This window comes from Schistocerca piceifrons, chromosome 2 (assembly GCF_021461385.2).
Source record: "Schistocerca piceifrons isolate TAMUIC-IGC-003096 chromosome 2, iqSchPice1.1, whole genome shotgun sequence".
Lineage (NCBI taxonomy): Eukaryota > Metazoa > Arthropoda > Insecta > Orthoptera > Acrididae > Schistocerca > Schistocerca piceifrons.
Window position 1 is genome coordinate 605,810,411 of NC_060139.1, and position 19,140 is coordinate 605,829,550.

Genomic DNA, 19,140 nt, shown 5'->3' on the forward strand with positions numbered 1-19,140 from the left:
GTACAGATACACTACTTTGCATTGAAACAAACCACGACATCAAAGATTTAACAAAGAAAGGAGTATACAATTTTATGTTATCGATTCAAGCAAACACATTTACAGAAGCTCAATGATGAAACATTAAATGAAACAAAGGCAAAATACATCAGTAGGGCATTAGAGCCATGGTGTTACACATGCCCCATGTTTCGTTGAAGTTTCCTGTAAGGGATACTTCAAGGAAACATCTATAACACCTAAGTGGTGTTGGCTACAGAAAAAAATTATACCATCCAACTTCAGTTGGGACAAAAAAAATACACATATTACAGACATACAGTATAAACACTAAGAAGTTTCATACTTTTCTTCCAAAACATCCTCAAAGTAAAGCATTTACAGTAATTTTCATTTTCAGACTGCTTCAAGGATACTTATTTTGCATCGTTACACAGGATACTTTCAAGCATATTCATTTCATACACACACAGTTCAAATAAAAGACAAAGCAGTACACAAAATAAGCTTCATATTAGTAGAATAGGTATGGCCTTTAAACAAAAAAAATAATCCACATATACAACATTCTAACTCAACAAAACACAAATTTGTCTTTCAATATTTGTTAAAGAATGAAACTTTCACACACACAAGCATGTTAATGATCATAGTACTTTTCACAGGGTTCAATAGTTAATGTAGTGTTCAAAATTTCAGTTTGCATCCACAAATGCACAAATATTTACACAAACAGCTAAGAATACTTTTTCAAACTGACTCCTTAAATACAAAAGTTACTTTTCAAGGTTATTGTTTCAAAATTTTTAAATTTAAGGCTGCTCTTCATTAATAGCAGTTCAAAATGTTTGTTGCACATAAACATATTAACCTATTCAGACCCTATCTTTAATCATTACTGCTGTGTTTTAAAACAGACAGTCCAAAACTTTAAGTTATTCCAAAAAACCTATCATCAAAACATCTACATCCATTTGAATGAGAATGCATATATATATTTTATAATAACATTTCACAGACTTCAATAAGAATAGTCAGTTCATAACACACTGATCAAAAAACCTAACTTACTTCACTGCTTGCCTCAGTGCTAGCAGTCCATGTTACACATTCTGCCCGCTATTGGTTTGGCAGTCTTTATAAACATTTAGGCACAAAAACACAATTTAGATTAAAAACACTAAAGAAAACACATTTTTAAATTGACACACTGCCCCATCCTCTGGGTTTGGCAGTTCATGACCACTTATCAGCTCCTTGCCCCCACAATGGCAAGTCCTTTGGCTACTGCTCACATAGCATATATGGTAGTCCTCAACTTCAGGACCACAGCATTTTTATTGTTTTGTCTTGTTTTTCTGCCCAACAGCATATTTTTGAGTAGTTTATTGTCATCATCTCCAGGTTTTTTCATCTTTATATCATATCTTTGGTAAAATTTGCTTTAATGGTATAAAACATAAAACCTGAAACTTTGAAACAGCAATTAGACACTGGTAACAAAACCATTTCCTTTTAAATGACAACATCAGGTAACATATACATTAATCAAGAAACAATTAAATGTCATACTTGGGGTCAAGTCAGGATTAAGAATTTCTTACTACTCCTTTACCATTGCTTTTCCACACACAGTTAGGTCATTACATACATCAAGTCTAGGACAATAATTTTATATCCTATTGCAAGTGCTTTTTGCCTTTAGTGGCACTAGACATATGCATCTCATATCTACTTTACACATATTAATCAGGTTTCTCTCCTCAGTTTTGACACAGAACATTTTTCATCATCATAATTATCCCTATTTTCAGAAACATTTACATTTAGTCATAATATGGCATTCATTTGCCTTTTCTTTTCAGTAACCTATTCTTTTCTCATCTATACTTTCCCATTATTTTTTCATTGCATTTTCTCTTTGCCATATCCACTATACTTTCATTATCTTGGTCATTTTCTAGTGTGTCCAATTTAATTATTAATTTACTTGTCCACAAACAATACACAGTATCTTACATTATTTCTACACTTTTTAGTTTACTCTAATAGAGAAGAAGGAAAGAAGATAGTAAAAGTTCTGAATGATGAAGAGGAAGGTTGACAGCACGAAAAGAAACGGAAGTAGTGCTGGCAATGACTCGGGTACCGAGTGCTCGTCAGACACTTGACAATGCAAAGAGTGCATGTCCCCTGAGGCTTAACGAACTTCATCTGAGGACATGTACCTTTAAATAAACAATATAGTGTAAACATAAGCCCTTTCTTGTCTTTAAGTATAATAGAAACTAATTATTATCTTGTGGAGTTGTTTGCACTTGCATAAAGTTACCATAAGCATCATTATTCATAAAGGTTTCAGGATTCTCATACTAGATGGCCCTCTCTTCATAATTAGACTGGCAACAATAAGCATTCAATTGAAAATAAACAGTTCCTAAGCAAATACAAACAGTGCGCTACAGTAAATAAGCAACACCTGCCACAGCCTCAAGATCAACAAACAATAATTCACTTTCAAGTAACACTCAGATATAATAATAAGAATAAAGTCATGCATTAAATTGTGGAGTTGTTTGCACTTGCATAAAGTTACCATAAGCATCATTATTCATAAAGGTTTCAGGATTCTCATACTAGATGGCCCTCTCTTCATAATTAGACTGGTAACAATAAGCATTCAATTGAAAATAAACAGTTCCTAAGCAAATACAAACAGTGCGCTACAGTAAATAAGCAACACCTGCCACAGCCTCAAGATCAACAAACAATAATTCACTTCCAAGTAACACTCAGATATAATAATAAGAATAAAGTCATGCATTAAATTAACAGTATATATACATACATCCTGCCCCCAGTCTCTTTATTAACAAGGCAGTCTTTTATGGTTCATAAAACAGTCACTTAAATCTGGTGGTTTTTTAGGCTTCCTGTTTTCTACTTCTTTCACTAAGCTATTCAGATCTTGCCAACGTTTTGTTTCGTCAGGTGGCATTTTAGTTTTTGGAATTTCAAAGTCTTTTGCAAGATACAACATCTCCTGTCCTGCTATTATTTTATCTGGTGGTTCTTTTTGTTCCTGTAATTCACACCCATTCAAAACATTGGTTAAGGCTTGCCCCAGTATAGTATCATCTGGAGGTTCCTGGAAATTATGCCCTTGTGTTACATTACTGAATAATTCATTCGGTTTTGGCCCATTTTCACTTTCTGTATCTTTCTTTGGAAAAATGTCACTAATTTTTTCGTACCCTCTTTCGGTAAAAGTATATTCACTTTCGTTTACACCTGAAAATTCATCTTCACTGGAGTCATCACTACTCTCTTCCTCATCACCAGATTCACATAAGTACTCGACTTTTGAACAATAGGGAAAGATAGTATATTTATTCTTATCTGTGTTCATATACCATACACCATCTGAACTATCACTGATTTCATTTTCGTCATCAGATTCGAGCAGGAAGGCAACTTTTAAAGAGTGAGAGAGATTATCACTAGATGCCTCAGCCACTTCGTTTTTCGACTCATTTTCTACACAATGCACGCCGTTTGGACACGCAGCCACTTCAGTAGTAGCACTTGGGACAATTTCAGACTTAAGTTTCGTACATAATATACTCGTTACATACATTGATAACCTTCGTTTCAATGATTCCTTTACTATCAGTTTCAGATAATCGTGTGAAATCCCTACCAGACCCTTCTGCATTCGAGCCACAAAACACCTTTTCATCAACAATAGTTTCACCTGCAATGTTTATAATGTCATGTTTATTAACATCCTCCATTACATTATTTTCACCTATTTTAAATTGTGCACACGTCTTTTGCGTGGCATATTCTACCTCCCTTTCCTCTTTATTCACCATAACCTCCCCCACATCTACGTCTTTTACCTCATACACATCATTAACAGTGCCAATATTTCCCTTTTCACTCGCCTTTTTTGTCTCCCTTTCATTCTTTAATGAAGTCTTTTCGCACGATTCCGAAACTGAGTTATCTTTATCATATGACATATTAACTTTATTTTCATTTCTACATTCATCTACTACTGAAATCGGCCATCGGAAGTGTCCGATCCCGCCTCTCCTGTTTTTCTCTACGGCAGCCATCTTGTTCTGACGTCTGCCATTTGTGTCTGCTGCCAAGTGCAATGTACGCTGCTCCAGCAACCGCTGGCCCGAGCACGAACGGTCACGTGACTTCGCAGTGGGAATGCCACTATGTATCACTCCGCGCCCGTCTGCTATAGGCGCACCCTTAACCTTCCTGCCCCGTAGTTTACATTTTTCCTTCTCGAATCTAATATTTGACATCTTTTCTTTGGGCCCAAAAACAGTTTCCGCGTGAATCCTGCCCGTAACACACGCGGTTTTCAGTTTTCCATTCCTTCTCTATTTTGGGAATTCCGCGCCATGTATCCTCTGCCGCGCGTCGTAAAATTTCCCCTGCCTCTCGCACGACCTCTTTGAATCGTGTTTACACGAAATCTATCATTTTCCTGTCGTTCGTTTTGGTCATTACTTTCTCGCGAATAATTGTTGTTATTATGGGGACGGGACTCGCGATTTCTTCGCCAGTGATCTTCATCCTCTACCCTTTCCAAAAACCCAGAAAAACTTCTGTGGGTACTCCCAACATATCGTTTAGAATCCTCAGGCAGTTTCTGCCAAAGAACCCAAACGATCTCAGCTTCAGTCCTTCTAGCCTTCAAATGTATCAGTTTTCTGTACCATGATTCGCAAAATTCTTTCATGGTTTGCCTACCCCTGATGTCATACAACCTGGCCATTAAAAACTCACGCCACAACTGGTCTTGTTTTTGTTCTGACCAGTACTCGTCAATAAATTTTTGCTTAAAATTTTCAAAAGACATCTGGTTTGTATCCAGATTCAACCCCCACCTTTTTGCTTCTCCCGTTAAGGCATTGATTACCACATTAATTTTTTCCTGGTCAGACAAATATTCAGGAAAATTTCTTTCGCAATTCTTTACAAAGTCTAGGGGGTGCCATCCGTTATGTCTCTTTGCAGGGTCGAATTTTTCTTCGCCCTCTAATATTTTACTGAAAGGGACCCTTTCTGTAAATTGTGTGGGCCCTGTTTGTATTTTTCTTTCCAAGTCATACATTTTGCCTTGGATTTGTGAAGTGTTATGGTCACACTTCTTTTCGCAATTAACAATCTGTTTAGTTAGTTCTCTACTTTTTTCTGTTACAGATTGTTTAATCTGTGCAAATTCTGCGTTACATTCTGTTTGTATTCCGGATTTAATACCGAATACCTTTTCATCCACTTTAGTACTCACTAGAGGTTCTATTTGATCTTGAATTTTAATTATTTCAGTATCAAATCTTTCATTAATGTCATCAATCTGTCCCTGTACGTTGGCAATATTGCCATTGATGACAGTAATTTCGCTTTTAATACTTTTGATTTCATTACTCACTGTTCCTACCCTTGAGTTGACTTCTTCAATTTGTTTGCTAAGTCTGGTACCCTGCATTTCGATTTGTTTACTTTGTGCTGCATTTTGTTGTCCCAGTGGTACGATTTGTGCATTAATATTGTCACTGTGTGCTGCAATTTGTGCCTTAATATTGTCATTTTCTGCTGCATTTTGTTGTCCCTGTGCTGCAATTTGTGCAGACAACATTTTTAACACTTCTATCATATCTGGATTCTTTTCACTTTTAGGTTCTGCTACATTTTTGTGTTCGAGTCCTCCTTCCCTTTCAGTTTTTGGTGATTCAAACATATCCCGCGATTCATTGACATAGCCACTGTCTTCGACAACATCGCCCATATTGTCTTGCTTAGTACGTGCGACATTCAAAGCTTCTATCTGTTTATTTACATCGGCGTGGTACCGTACGTAATTTAACTCGCGAGTAATGCCATCTGTTGGTGTGCTCCCTGAACTGCTCTCGATTGCTTTCTGTTCTCGCGTGTCTAGATTTACTTCTAATTTCCTGTCCATTTTAGCTACTATTAAGTACTGATACCTTTAATTTTCAATTTAAGCTGAACTTTCACTATCCGTTCAGTCAACTAATGTACAGGTTCGTGCCGCTGGACGTTTTATGTTCGCTCTATGTTTGTAAAATGCTAACTACATATAATTTTTTTCCCGTCTGTAGATGCAAACTGAACAACGTCCTGTAATGCGGCGCCACGTATAACACTCCCAACTGCATTTACGTAGCTTACGTAATCAAATACCAAATTTGGTTTATTACTTATTATGCCCCAACAGAACAAATAGTCCTGTCACGGAAAAGCCACGTATAACACTCTCGTCTGCTACTGCTATACCTTAACCTCAAAACGGGAGGCAGTTTGCAAAACAGAATTATTTTGTTATAGCAATTATGGTATAAAGCAACAGAGCAGTGTTACCCTCTGAGAGGAATTTTGTTATGTTGACCGTGTTGTTCCTAACGGAAGTGGCTTATCGGAAATGAAAGTCAAAATTACGTACATATTGGAATAGTAACAAACAAAATTTTGCCTAGCTATATTGTTTACAGAATAAGGGAAACGGTCGCCAGCCTAATTAGGCAAGAGAAAGATTAATGTTCTCGTTTATGAAAGTAGGTATAAGTAACTATAATGGGCAAACACAACCTAGACTTAGCCACACGCGAGTGCAATGAACTCTGACACACATATGTTTTAAGATTGAAGCTAACAACTGGAGCAGCATGAACTATTTGCTAATTATAACATATACCGTAACGCACTATTACTTTCAGGGCTTACACAAAGTGAATGGTCTTTATAACATTGCTCTTAATATGCACTTCTAATACACAAGAGAGACAAACACTTTAGCAATCATGAACATATAGTTTTCTATTATTGCAGTTTCCCACTTTTTACTACAGCGAAACACAATGTTGACAAAATTGCAAGAAACTGACTCACCTTTTAGAATTTACTACTGGCAACAATGTGATCATTTACTTTATAAGCCTCAGTCTTAAGAACTTTTAATTTTGAATTTGGCAACAGCACTTTAGTAAGCAGTTTTAATAGGAATATTTTCAACAAACAACATTTACTTTAACTCACTCTATTGCCACATTAACTTTAACTTTCTTTTTACTAAGTTCAAGAGGCATTAATTAGCAAAACTCTAGGCTTTAATTTCTTTTAGTAAGGACACTCGGATATCACTTTAGCTCAAACGGAGAGGAACCTGAGAGGTGTTATGGTGAGGAGAAAAGTCAAGGTTGGTACATAAATTCAGATATAAATTACCTTATATTTCAGCACATTAGCACATCCATTAAGCTGATCCTTCACTGTACATCATTATAGTATTACGTTGCAATGATTGCGCAATGTGGTGGCAACTGCATGTTGGTAGGTGGAATTGTAGGCAGAATTGCTGGACTCTGTCATTTCTTGGTGGCGACGACAAATACAAATTCCAGAATAGTTCCAGCTAATTATCCATCCATCCGAGGCCTTAGAAAGAAGCAGGAAAAGCCTCTCGAAATCAGCACAATATGCACACTTCGCATAGCAGTGCACAGTTTGGTAGCTCATCTCCGACCGGTGGCTCGTCCCCGACTCGTAGCTCGTCTCCGACTGGCTATCAGTTCCAACTTTTCCACCTAAGCCAACCACAATTCGCGCGCGCTACACAGTTCCGTTCCCGAGGGGAACCACTACACCTCTTATACACAAAATAACTAAGAGCCCTAAGTGAAGGTCAGCAGTTTACATAACAGCAAACAAACACATTAAATAAAACAGAACATTTTCACATATTGACACTTCTACAAAAAATTATTCGCACAAAATTACAATTATATACAGTAAGTTTTGTTCCCTCCAAATGGGACAAAGCATTTACAGTACAGATACACTACTTTGCATTGAAACAAACCACGACATCAAAGATTTAACAAAGAAAGGAGTATACAATTTTATGTTATCGATTCAAGCAAACACATTTACAGAAGCTCAGTGATGAAACATTAAATGAAACAAAGGCAAAATACATCAGTAGGGCTTTAGAGCCATGGTGTTACAAGTGCAGTATGAATATATTTTTGCTACGTGATAAGACTAATTGTTATGTGTGTGCCATGTGCCGCAATTGTCTATGGACTGGAGTTTCTCAGATGCAATCACTTTTTTCTTCTATTTCTGTAAAAAGTCGGTTACAGCATCTATACTAAATGACTCATCAGTTACAATTGGTATGAATGGTAATTCTTAACGCTACAACTTTCAGGTCATATCGAAATAAGGGTAACGTAATGTTCGTCTCAGGCAGGAAACCTGTATATGTTAACAACACTTCAGCGGTAATTACTATTTCGTCTTTGATAAAATATTCCGAAGGTAAAATACTCCCACATCCGCATATGGGGTTACGGAGTGTCATCAGAAACAAAACGGCTATGGCGTTCTACGGTCGGAGCACGGAATATTAAATCCTTTAATCAGGTAAATAGGTTAGAGAACCTTTAAAGAGAAATCTACATCTACGTTATTACTCTGCTATTCACAATAAAGTGCTTGGCAGAGAGTTCAATGAACCACCTCCGTCCGCAGCTCGTGGTCGTGCGGTAGCGTTCTCGCTTCCCACGCCCGGGTTCCCGGGTTCGATTCCCTGCGGGGTCAGGGATTTTCTCTGCCTCGTGATGACTCGGTGTTGTGTGATGTCCTTAGGTTAGTTAGGTTTAAGTAGTTCTAAGTTCTAGGGGACTGATGACCATAGATGTTAAGTCCCATAGTGCTCAGAGCCATTTGAACCATTTTTGAACCACCTGTCTCTCTACCGTTCCACTCTCGAACGGCGAGCGGGAAAAACGAGCACTTAAATTGTTCTGTGTAGCCCTTATTTCTCTTATTTTATCGTGATGATAATTTCTCCCTATGTAGGTGGGTGCCAACAGAATGTTTTCGCAATCGGAGGAGAAAGTTGGTGATTGAAATTTCATGCGAAGATCCCGTCGCATCGAAAAACGCCTTTGTTTTAATGATTGCAACTCCAATTCTTGTATAATGTCTGTGGCACTGTCTCCCCTACTCCGCGATAATACAAAACGTGCTGCCCTTCTTTGTACTTTTTCGATGTCATCCGTCAGTCCCATCTGATGCGGATCCCACGCCGCACAGCAACACTCCAAATAGGGTGGACAAGCGTGGTGTAACCAGTATCTTCAGTAGACTTGTTGCACCTTCTAAGTGTTCTTCCAATGAATCGCAGTTTTTGGTTGGCTCTACCCATAACATTATCTATGTGATCGTTCCAATTTAAGGCATTTGTAATTGTAATTCCTAAGTATTTAATTGAATTTACAGCCTTTACATTTGTGTAACTTATCGCGTAATCAAAATTTAGCGGATTTCTTTTAGGACTCATGTGAATAACTTCACACTTTTCTTTATCCTGGATCAATTGCCACTTTTCGCACCATACAGATATCTTATCTAAATCATTTTTCAATTCGTTTTGGTCATCAGATGACTTTACAAGAAGGTAAATGACAGCACCATCTGCAAACAATCTAAGACGGCTACTGAGATTGTCTCCTATGTCGTTAACATAGATCAAGAACAATTGAGGGCCTGTAACACTCCCTTTGGGAACACCGGATATTATTTCTGTTTTACTCGATGGCATTCCGTCTATTATTTCGAACTGTGACCTTTCTGACAGGAAATCAGGAATCTAGTCCCACACGTGAGGCGATATTCCATAGGCACGCAGTTTGGTTTGAAGACGCTTGTGAGGAACGGTGTCGAAAGCCTTCTGGAAATCTAGAAATATGGAATCAGTTTGACATCCCCCGCCGATAGCACTCATTACTTCATGAGTATGAAGAGCTAGCTGTGTTTCGCAAGAACGATATTTTCTGAATCCGTGCTGACTTTGTGTCAATAAATCGTTTCCTTCGAGGTATTTCATAACGTTCGAGTACAGTATATGTTCCAAAACCCTACTACAAATAGACGTTATTGATATGGGCCTGTAATTCAACGGATTACTCCTACTTCCCTTTTCGGGTATTTGTGTGACTTGAGCAATTTTCCGGTCTTTAGGTACGGATCTTTCTGTGAGCGAGCGGTTGTATATAATTGCTAAATATGGAACTATTGTATCAGCATACTCTTAGAAGAACTTGACTGGTATACAATCTGGACCGGAAACCTTGCTTTTATTACGTGATTTAAGCTGCTTTGCGACACCGAGAATATCTATTTCTATGTTTCTCATCTGGGCAGTTGTTCTTGATTGGAATTCAGGAATATTTATTTCGCCTTCTTTGATGAAGGAGTTTCGGAAAACCGTGTTTAATAACTCTGCTTTAGTGGCACTTTCATCAATAACTTCACCATTGTTATCGTGTAGTGAAGGTATTGATTGCGTCTTGCCACTGGTGTGCTTTATGTGTGACCAGAATCTCTTTGGGTTTACTGCCAGATTTCGAGACAGAGTTTCGTTATGGAAATTATTGAAAGCATCTCGCACTGAAGTACGCCCTATATTTCGAACTTCTGCAAAACTATGCCAGTCTTGGGGATTTAGGGTTCTTTTAAATTTGGCATGCTTTTTTCGCTGCTTCTGCAGCAGTGATCTGATCCATTTTGTGTACCATGGGGGATCAGTACCATCACTTATTAATTTATGTGATATATACGCTATACGAGATTGGAATAATAGAGAATTGTGAAGGTGGTTCGACGAACCCTCTGCCAGGCAATTAAATGTGATTTGCAGAGTATCCATGTAGATGTTCAAAAAAATGGTTCAAATGGCTCTGAGCACTATGGGACTTAACTACTGTGGTCATCAGTCCCCTAGAACGTAGAACTACTTTAACCTAACTAACCTAAGGACATTACACCCATCCATGCCCGAGGCAGGATTCGAACCTGCGACCGTAGCGGTCACGCGGTTCCAGACTGAAGCGCCTTTACATGTAGATGTAGACGTAGATATCTCTCAATTGCTATCGATACTATCTCTTTGAAATCATTCCACAACTTTCCTACGCTTACATGATCAGATCGGAAGGAGTGCAGACTCTCTCTTAAAAAGGCGTTAAGAGCGTAGAAAAATAGATACACTTTGCGTTTCTTTTTGATAGTTGTAGGAGTTACGATATTCGGCTTAGCACTACTGCCTCGTGGTCGCTAATCCCTGTATTCGTCTCGATACTCTCTATTTGTCCATGATTATTTGTTGCTAAGAGGTCAAGTATACTTTCGCAACCATTTACGCTTCGAGTGGGCTCATGAACTAATTGTTCAAAATAATTTTCTGAGAAAGCATTCAGTACATTTTCGGATGACGTTTTATGTCTGCATAAGAGCTTTAAACGTATAATTTTTCCAGCATATCGAGGGTAGATTGAAGTCACCACCGACTATAATTGTATGAGTGGGGTATCTATTTGAAATGAGACTTAAATTTTCTTTGAACTGTTCAGCAACTATATCTTCTGAGTCCGGGGTCGGTAAAACGACCTAATCAATAGTTTAATCCGATTGTCAAGTATAACCTCTACCCATACTATTTCGCAGGAACTATCTACTTCAATTTCACAGCAAGGCAAACTACTTCTAACAGCAATACATACTCCACCACCAATTGTATTTAATCTACCCTTTCTGAACACTGTTAGATCGTTAGAAAAAATTTCTGCAGTACTTATTTCCGGCTTTAACCATCTTTCTGTACCTATAACATATATAGAAGTTACATAAAGTGGGAATTTATGTTCTGCGGTGGCAGAGAGTACAGGTCTTCTTGTTAGTTGAGCTAGTTGAGTATAGGGTGTGGAGTCCTTCACTATCGACTCCAGCAGCGACCAGGTCACTTGCAGAGGTTGGCAGCGTAAGTCATGTGAGCTGCCGCCAATTCACCTCTTCCGCCGGGGGACAGCCTCCGCAGTCGTGGACTGCAGCGTCACGTCGGAAGGGTTGGAAAGGCACGGACCGACCAGCTCGCGGGCGGTCTTGGTTCCGTTTCGGGATCGCCCGCTCGCTGTTAGCGTGACCTGCTGAGCAGTCGTCGCTAGTTGAACTCTTATGACCTCCGCTTGAAGGGTTGGATTTGAGATGCTCTATTGAACACTTTGCTTATATCGTGACATTCAGTGTTTCTGGACGGTCTATCTAACAAAGTAAAGTAATATCGAACCGTTACTTATTATAATCCGTTCATCAGAAGAATAAACCTGATGTAAACAAACACAAACGTGATGATTGGTCAGAAGCCGTAGCACACGTTACACTGGTGTTGTTACGCTCTTGAAAGTAGGTCCTGCTGATGTATTAGATATATTATTACTAAGTTAGATTACACGAAGATATTCAAATGCGTCAACAGCCATCAACGTTTGTCTTAATCACGCTTTAGCTACGTAGTTTTTGTTTCAAAAATCGTGTACAGTCACGGCCTCTGCAGCGTCGTGCTCTGATTGTCACGTTGTTAATGCGCAGTATGAAAATGGTTGAGGCTGCTTTGTGTTCCGTAGTGAAACACCCGTGTGGAATACGGCTAAAAAGTGCCGAGAAATAGGCTGTTCTTAATGTTTTTCGCAAATTTACAGAGATAACCGGCTTTGAAGTTGTCCCAGCCACTGTATGTAATACAGTAGATGGACCAGCCCACATCTTCCGTCTAACGCAGTCCGTAGCATTATGGAATGTTAATCATTACAGTTAATGATTCGCTGGTTCAAATCTCATCAGTATCTTTTTTTCTCGTTGAGTTTAAAATACCTATGAGTCATAATTATAAAACTCACCGTCATTTTTTGTGAATAATGCATGTCTTCTTGTTTCTATTAACATATTGGACCCGAAATTCCTGTTTTAATTTCAAATACAAATTCTTAATTATCAATGTTTTATGAAATATTGTTCATAAAAGTTGCTTAAATTAAGAAAACATAATAATTTAATTTTTAAGGCAAAAATGAAAAGCCAAATCCTCTGTATTTGGACTATGTTCATCACTTTTTATACCACAGAAGTAGATAAGTATCGTAGATACATGATAAACAATCATTTTCACAGCACTGACCACATCATACAAATGCTGAATTTTGACGTTTGCTACTGTACCATTACAATATGAACCCAACAGAACTGATCTGGAGCCAAGTTGCGGGATTTGGCCTGAGAAGTAACAACACTGTTAAGCTGTCAGAAGGACTGTAACTAACGGAAGCAGCTTTTTCACATGTCACTGCCGAACGCTGGTGGGATATAGAACGGCTCGTCATAAAAGAAGAACAGAAAATGCGACGCCTGGTTGGCTTCGTGGACCCTGTTGTTGATAGGGTCGTTATCAACGTAGCAGATGACACTTCTAGAACTGAAACAGATTTCTCGGATTCGGATAAGGATGGAGCTATGAGATTACCAGACGACTGACTGTAATTAATACCTTCGTTGGTTTCAGTATTCAGCAGTACGGTGAAATCCCTGTCCTATGTTTTTGCATTACACACAGCTCGTTCAGAAAAATTACCCTCTGTTTAAGTTAGGGATTTTCATCACTCTTGTTTGTAATTAGAATATTATGTCAGGTGAGGACGAGTCCATAGTATACTTTCCGTCTGGTCACCTAAGAAGCGCGTAGCAGTGCTAGAGTTTTGCTAAATATTATTTCATTCTTTTTAAAAATTAAATGGCATTCAAAGCTATATTGTTTCTTTGCTTGTCTCTTTTTACATCTGAACTGCAACTGCCGACACCGTTGCAGGTTAGATGGACCGCTGGCTGATCAGTGATGCCAAAGTTCATCGCGCTGAGAAGGTTGTTGTCGCACTTTATCGCTCAGCCTATGTGCGTGTAACACAGCGTAAAACGTATCCTTATGATCGGACTTGACTGTACTGATTACAGCTTGACTTCCGCTCCATGTGAAACGAATTCCAATGAGATTCAAGAAAACGAGGAAGAATACATGGCATAATGTTTACATCAGCTTTATTCTTATGATGAACAGAGTATAAGAAGTATTGTTCATTTCATCGTTCTTTTGTATTCGAGTGCTACTTCATCCTCATCACTTACCCCTGGGACGGCACAACACACGGATAGCGTCACAAAATCAAATATGGATAATGCAGCAGAATGCCTAAAACGCATAAGAAAATTAAAATGCATAGTGAAGATAAGTACAAAACCACACTCACAGGCACAAGTGCATATGGGTTTAGATCCCCTAATGAAGGTACTGAAGGAATGCATTATAAAGAAAACTGGCTGAGTACCTGGCATTGTACGAATATATACTTATTCCAGTCTCCTATTACTCCATTTCCTCCTTCACCCACACTCTGTCCATCACCTTCTTCATCACCTCTTTCACCTCTTCCTCCACCTCTCTTGAACACATCTTCCATCCCCCACCTCCACTCCCCATTTTCTATCCATCTCGTCCTGCGCCTCTCTCTGTCCATTTCTACCACACCTTCCCACTGTCCATCTCCTTCTCCTCCTCTCCCTGTACATCTCCTTCTTCCGACTCTCTCTCTCCACCTCCTCCTCCCCCACTCGTAGTCCACATCCTCCTCCCTACTCTCTCTGTCCATCTCCTCCTCTTTCCTTTCTCTGTCCATCTCCTCCCCTCTCCTATCATCTCCTCCACTTCTCTCTATCTGTCCATTCCCTCCTCCACCTATCTCCATCCATCTCCTCCTCCCCTCTATATCTCTCTCTTCCTCCCCTCCTGTCTACGTCCATCTCCTCTCCCTTCCTCTCTCTATCCATCGCCTCCTCTTTCCTTTCTCTGTCCATCTCCTCCCCTCTCCTATCATCTCCTCCGCTTCTCTCTATCTGTCTATTCCCTCCTCCACCTATCTCTGTCCATCTCCTCTTCCCCTCTATATCAGTCTCTTCCTCCCCTCCTGTCTACGTCCATCTCCTCCTCTCTACTCTCTCTGTCCATCTCCTCCTCTGTGTCTCTATCTTCTGTTTTCCCCTCTATGTGTGTCACTCTCTTCCACTCCCATTCTCTCTCCATATTATTACACCCACGCCAATACGATGTTGCTGCTTCTCACCCCAATAGTATTTGTTTCAAGATAGTTAGTAATATGTGTACCAAAATTGACTGAAATCGATCCAGAGGTTTAGAAGAAGCTTTTTACCCACGGCTTTACCTGCGTAGGGATTTAACTCATGTACTTCATATATATTTAATGTATTTCGCTCAGATTTTTCCATTTAGTACCTCTGTATTTCTAGCGAATTTCACACTGCAGTTTCGTTTTGACGTATCTCAATATTTACGACGCCTTACCTCCTGGGCTAAGTGTCGTGCAATGATCTAATTTTGTAATTACATCCCGTGATATATGTGAATACTGTCGCGAAATGTGTTGAAAATGGTATTAGTAGTAAAGCAGTAAATTAAATTGTCATGCCGGATGAGGCAGTTTTACTACATTAACAGCGAAAATGTAGTTAGTGAAAAATTTTGTTCCTTTCATCATTTTGTGGGGGTACCAGCGAGAAAACGTCTCGTAAGGATTTTAAAACTATGTGTAATGTTTGTTGCAAGCCACTTAGCGCTCTCAGTTCTCTAATGCTAGATGCCTATAGCCTGGCTATTTGCGCGTCATTAGCTACGCTTATTTTTCACCTCCACCCCAACCTCTTTCAGAGGTAGCTGGTTCTTACCACCACGCTGGTTCTTTTCACACACTAAGTGATTTTCGTAGTACGTTTGGTTGACAACGTTCCTATGGTTTAGAAGGAGATATGGAACATCCACAATTTTATAATTTGTGTGGATATTCATTTGTTAAAGAAGACGAAAATGTAACTGTAATGGAGCACTGAAATTCGATAGTAGTAAAAAAAAAAATAAAAATTAAAAGAAGAACGTGGATTGAAGGTAAGACACGAACGGGAAAACCTTCTGGTACAATTTTACAGCCGGCCGGTGTGGCCGAGAGGTTCTAGGCGCTTCAGTCTGGAACGTCGCGACCGCTACGGTCGCAGGTTCGAATCCTGCCTCGGGCATGGATGTGTGTGATGTCCTTAGGTTAGTTAGGTTTAAGTAGTTCTAAGTTCTAGGGGACTGATGACCTCAGACGTTAAGTCTCATAGTGCTCAGAGCCATTTGAACAATTTTACACCGCGTAGAATTATTGTAATGTAACATACATAAACTGTATAAACACAGATATTGTGTAAATTGTTAGTATACATGACTCGGCGGGCTAAAATTATTCTGGCGGAACGACAAGCGTTGGAACGAAGACGCAGAGAAGGCGATGAGGAAAACATTGGCCTATGGTGCGCGGAATTCAACAGCGCTGCGCCAAGAGCGACGCCTGGGGGAAGTGAACTTAAGTGCCGCTTCCGCCAGCCTCGGCCGCTCAGATCGCTCCGTCTGCAGCGGACTTTAGTTCTACGCTGTCAGACTGTCATGATCCGTTTCAATTGCGTACTTGAACTTTGTATATAGCAAGAACTTTATTGTTTCCGTGTCCCCTCTTGCTAGTGATATTTGCTGTATTCAAAATATTGTCAATTTGCTCTCTAGAAATAAAACTACTAATGTTGTTTGTTTGTATTGTTCTATTGCATTCCGAGAACACTGCGTCCCTTAGGTACCCTATTAACGATGAGTGGGTAAGACCCCACAACTGGCGATGAGGTGTTAGAAACAAAATACGTGATTGCCGGCAACTACCTTTTTTTTTCTTTCTTTCTGGCGCCTTTATTTTTGTTGTCTTACTTTGCAGGGGCGCTCGCTTTACTTTAACAGTTTCTTATCGTTTTTGCTAAGCAGAGTTTGGTTGGCGTTGCAGACCATTTATTCATTTATTTGCTTTTGTCCTAATTTTTGTCTATTTGTTGCATTTGTGTCTTCCAATATGGCTACCCCACCTGTCCCGCCCTTTGCTCACGCTCCGCAGCTGCAAGCGTTAGATGCCACACAGACGCAGTAAATCGCCACCCTGCTCAACACGTCGCGTATGCAGTTCGCTAAACAGGTGGTTACACAGGCGAACAGAATTGTCTCGTGCTAGGCGTTATTCACGGCACAAATGCCAAGACTGCCCCTCCCGACAACCTCAGTCTTATCCTTGTGGTATAAAAGGACATGTGTAATCGATATGTTTGCAACGGAATAAACATAGGAATTCAGCCCACACACAAAACTCGTCACAACGGCCATGTCATTAATGCAGTATATTCAAAATCTGCAACTAGCAAGCGTGCAGTTTCTACAGTGGTACGCCAGTCAAACAAACTTTTTATTCATTTACTTGTTGTTGTCTTCACTCCTGAGACTGGTTTGATGCAACTCTCCATGCTACTCTATCCTGTGCAAGCATCTTCATCTCCCAGTACTTACTGCAGCCTACATCCTTCTGAATCTGCTTAGTGTATTCACCTCTTGGTCTCGCTCTACGATTTTTACCCTCCACGCTGCCCTCCAGTACTAAATTTGTGATTCCTTGATACCTCAGAACATGTCTTACAAACCGATCCTTTCTTATGGTCAAGTTTTGCCACGAACTCCTCTTCACCCCAATTCTATTTAATACCTCCTCATTAGTTATGTGATCTACCCATCTAATCTTCAGCATTCTTCTGTAGCACCACATTTCGAAAGCTTCTATTCTCTTCTTGTCTAAACTATTTATCGTCCATATTTCACTTCCATACATGGCTACACTCCTTACAAATACTTTCAGAAACGACTTCCTGACACTTAAATCTATACTCCATGTTAACAAATTTCTCTTCCTTGCCATTGCCAGTCTACATTTTATATCCTCTCTATTTCGACCATCATCTGTTATTTTGCTCCACAAATAGCAAAACTCCTTTACTACTTTAAGTGTCTCATTTCCTAATCTAATTCCCTCAACATCACCCGACTTATTTCGACTACATTCCATTATCCTTGTTTTGCTTTTGTTGATGTTCATCTTATACCCTCCTTTCAAGACACTGTCCATTCCATTCAACTGCTCTTCCAAGTCCTTTGCTGTCTCTGACAGAATTACAATGTCATCGGTGAACCTCAAAGTTTTTATTTCTTCTCCATGGATTTTAAAACCTACTTGTGGTAGAACTTTTCTTTTGTTTCCTTTACTGCTTGCTCAATACACAGATTGAATAGCATCGGGGAGAGGCTACAACCCTGTCTCACTCCCTTCCCAACCAGTGTTTCCCTTTCATGTCCCTCGACTCTTATAACTGCTATCTGGTTTCTGTACAAATTGTAAATAGCCTTTCGCTCCCTGTATTTTACCCCTGCCACCTTCAGAATTTGAAAGAGAGTATTCCAGTCAACATCGTCAAAAGCTTTCTTTAAGTCTACAAATGCTAGAAAGCCTTTCCTAAATCTTTCTTCTAAGATAAGACGTAGGGTTAGCATTGCCTCACGTGTTCCAACATTTCTACGGAATCCAAACTGATCTTCCCCGAGGTCGGCTTCTACCAGTTTTTCCATTCGTCTATAAAGAATTCGCGTTAGTATTTTGCAGTTGTGACTTATTAAACTGATAGTTCGGTAATTTTCACATCTGTCAACACCTGCTTTCTTTGAGATTGGAATTATTACATTCTTCTTGAAGTCTTAGGGGATTTTGCTTGCCTCATACATCTTGCGCACCAGATGGTAGAGTTTTGTCAGGACTGGCTCTCCCAAGGCTGGCAGTAGTTCTAATGGAATGTTGAAACTTCCTGGCAGATTAAAACTGTGTGCCTGACCGAGACTCGAACTCCTTTCTTCCAGGAGTGCTAGTTCTGCAAGGTTAACAGGAGAGATTCTGCGAAGTTTGGAAGGTAGGAGACGAGGTACTGGCGGAATTAAAGCTGTGAGGACAGGACGTGAGTCGTGCACGGGTAGCTCAGTTGGTAGAGCACTTGCCCCCGAAAGGCAAAGGTCCCGAGTTCAAGTCTCGGTCCGGCACACAGTTTTAATCTGCCAGGAAGTTTCATATCAGCGCACACACCGCTGTAGAGTGAAAATTTCATTCTAATGGAATGTTGTCTACTCCCAGGTCCTTGTTTCGACTTGGGTCTTTCAGTGCTCTGTCAAACACTTCACGCATTATCATATCTCCTATTTCATCTTCATCTACCTCCTCTTCCATTTCTATAATATTGTCCTCAAGA

At 39.6% G+C, this 19,140-nt stretch overlaps 1 non-coding gene across 1 annotated transcript; it reads left to right on the forward strand.

Moving 5' to 3' along the window:
• Positions 1–18,860: 18,860 nt before the first annotated feature.
• On the forward strand, positions 18,861–18,935 carry Trnas-cga. The gene has a single exon. It is a non-coding gene; the product is annotated as a tRNA-Ser (tRNA).
• The last annotated feature ends 205 nt before the right edge of the window (positions 18,936–19,140 follow it).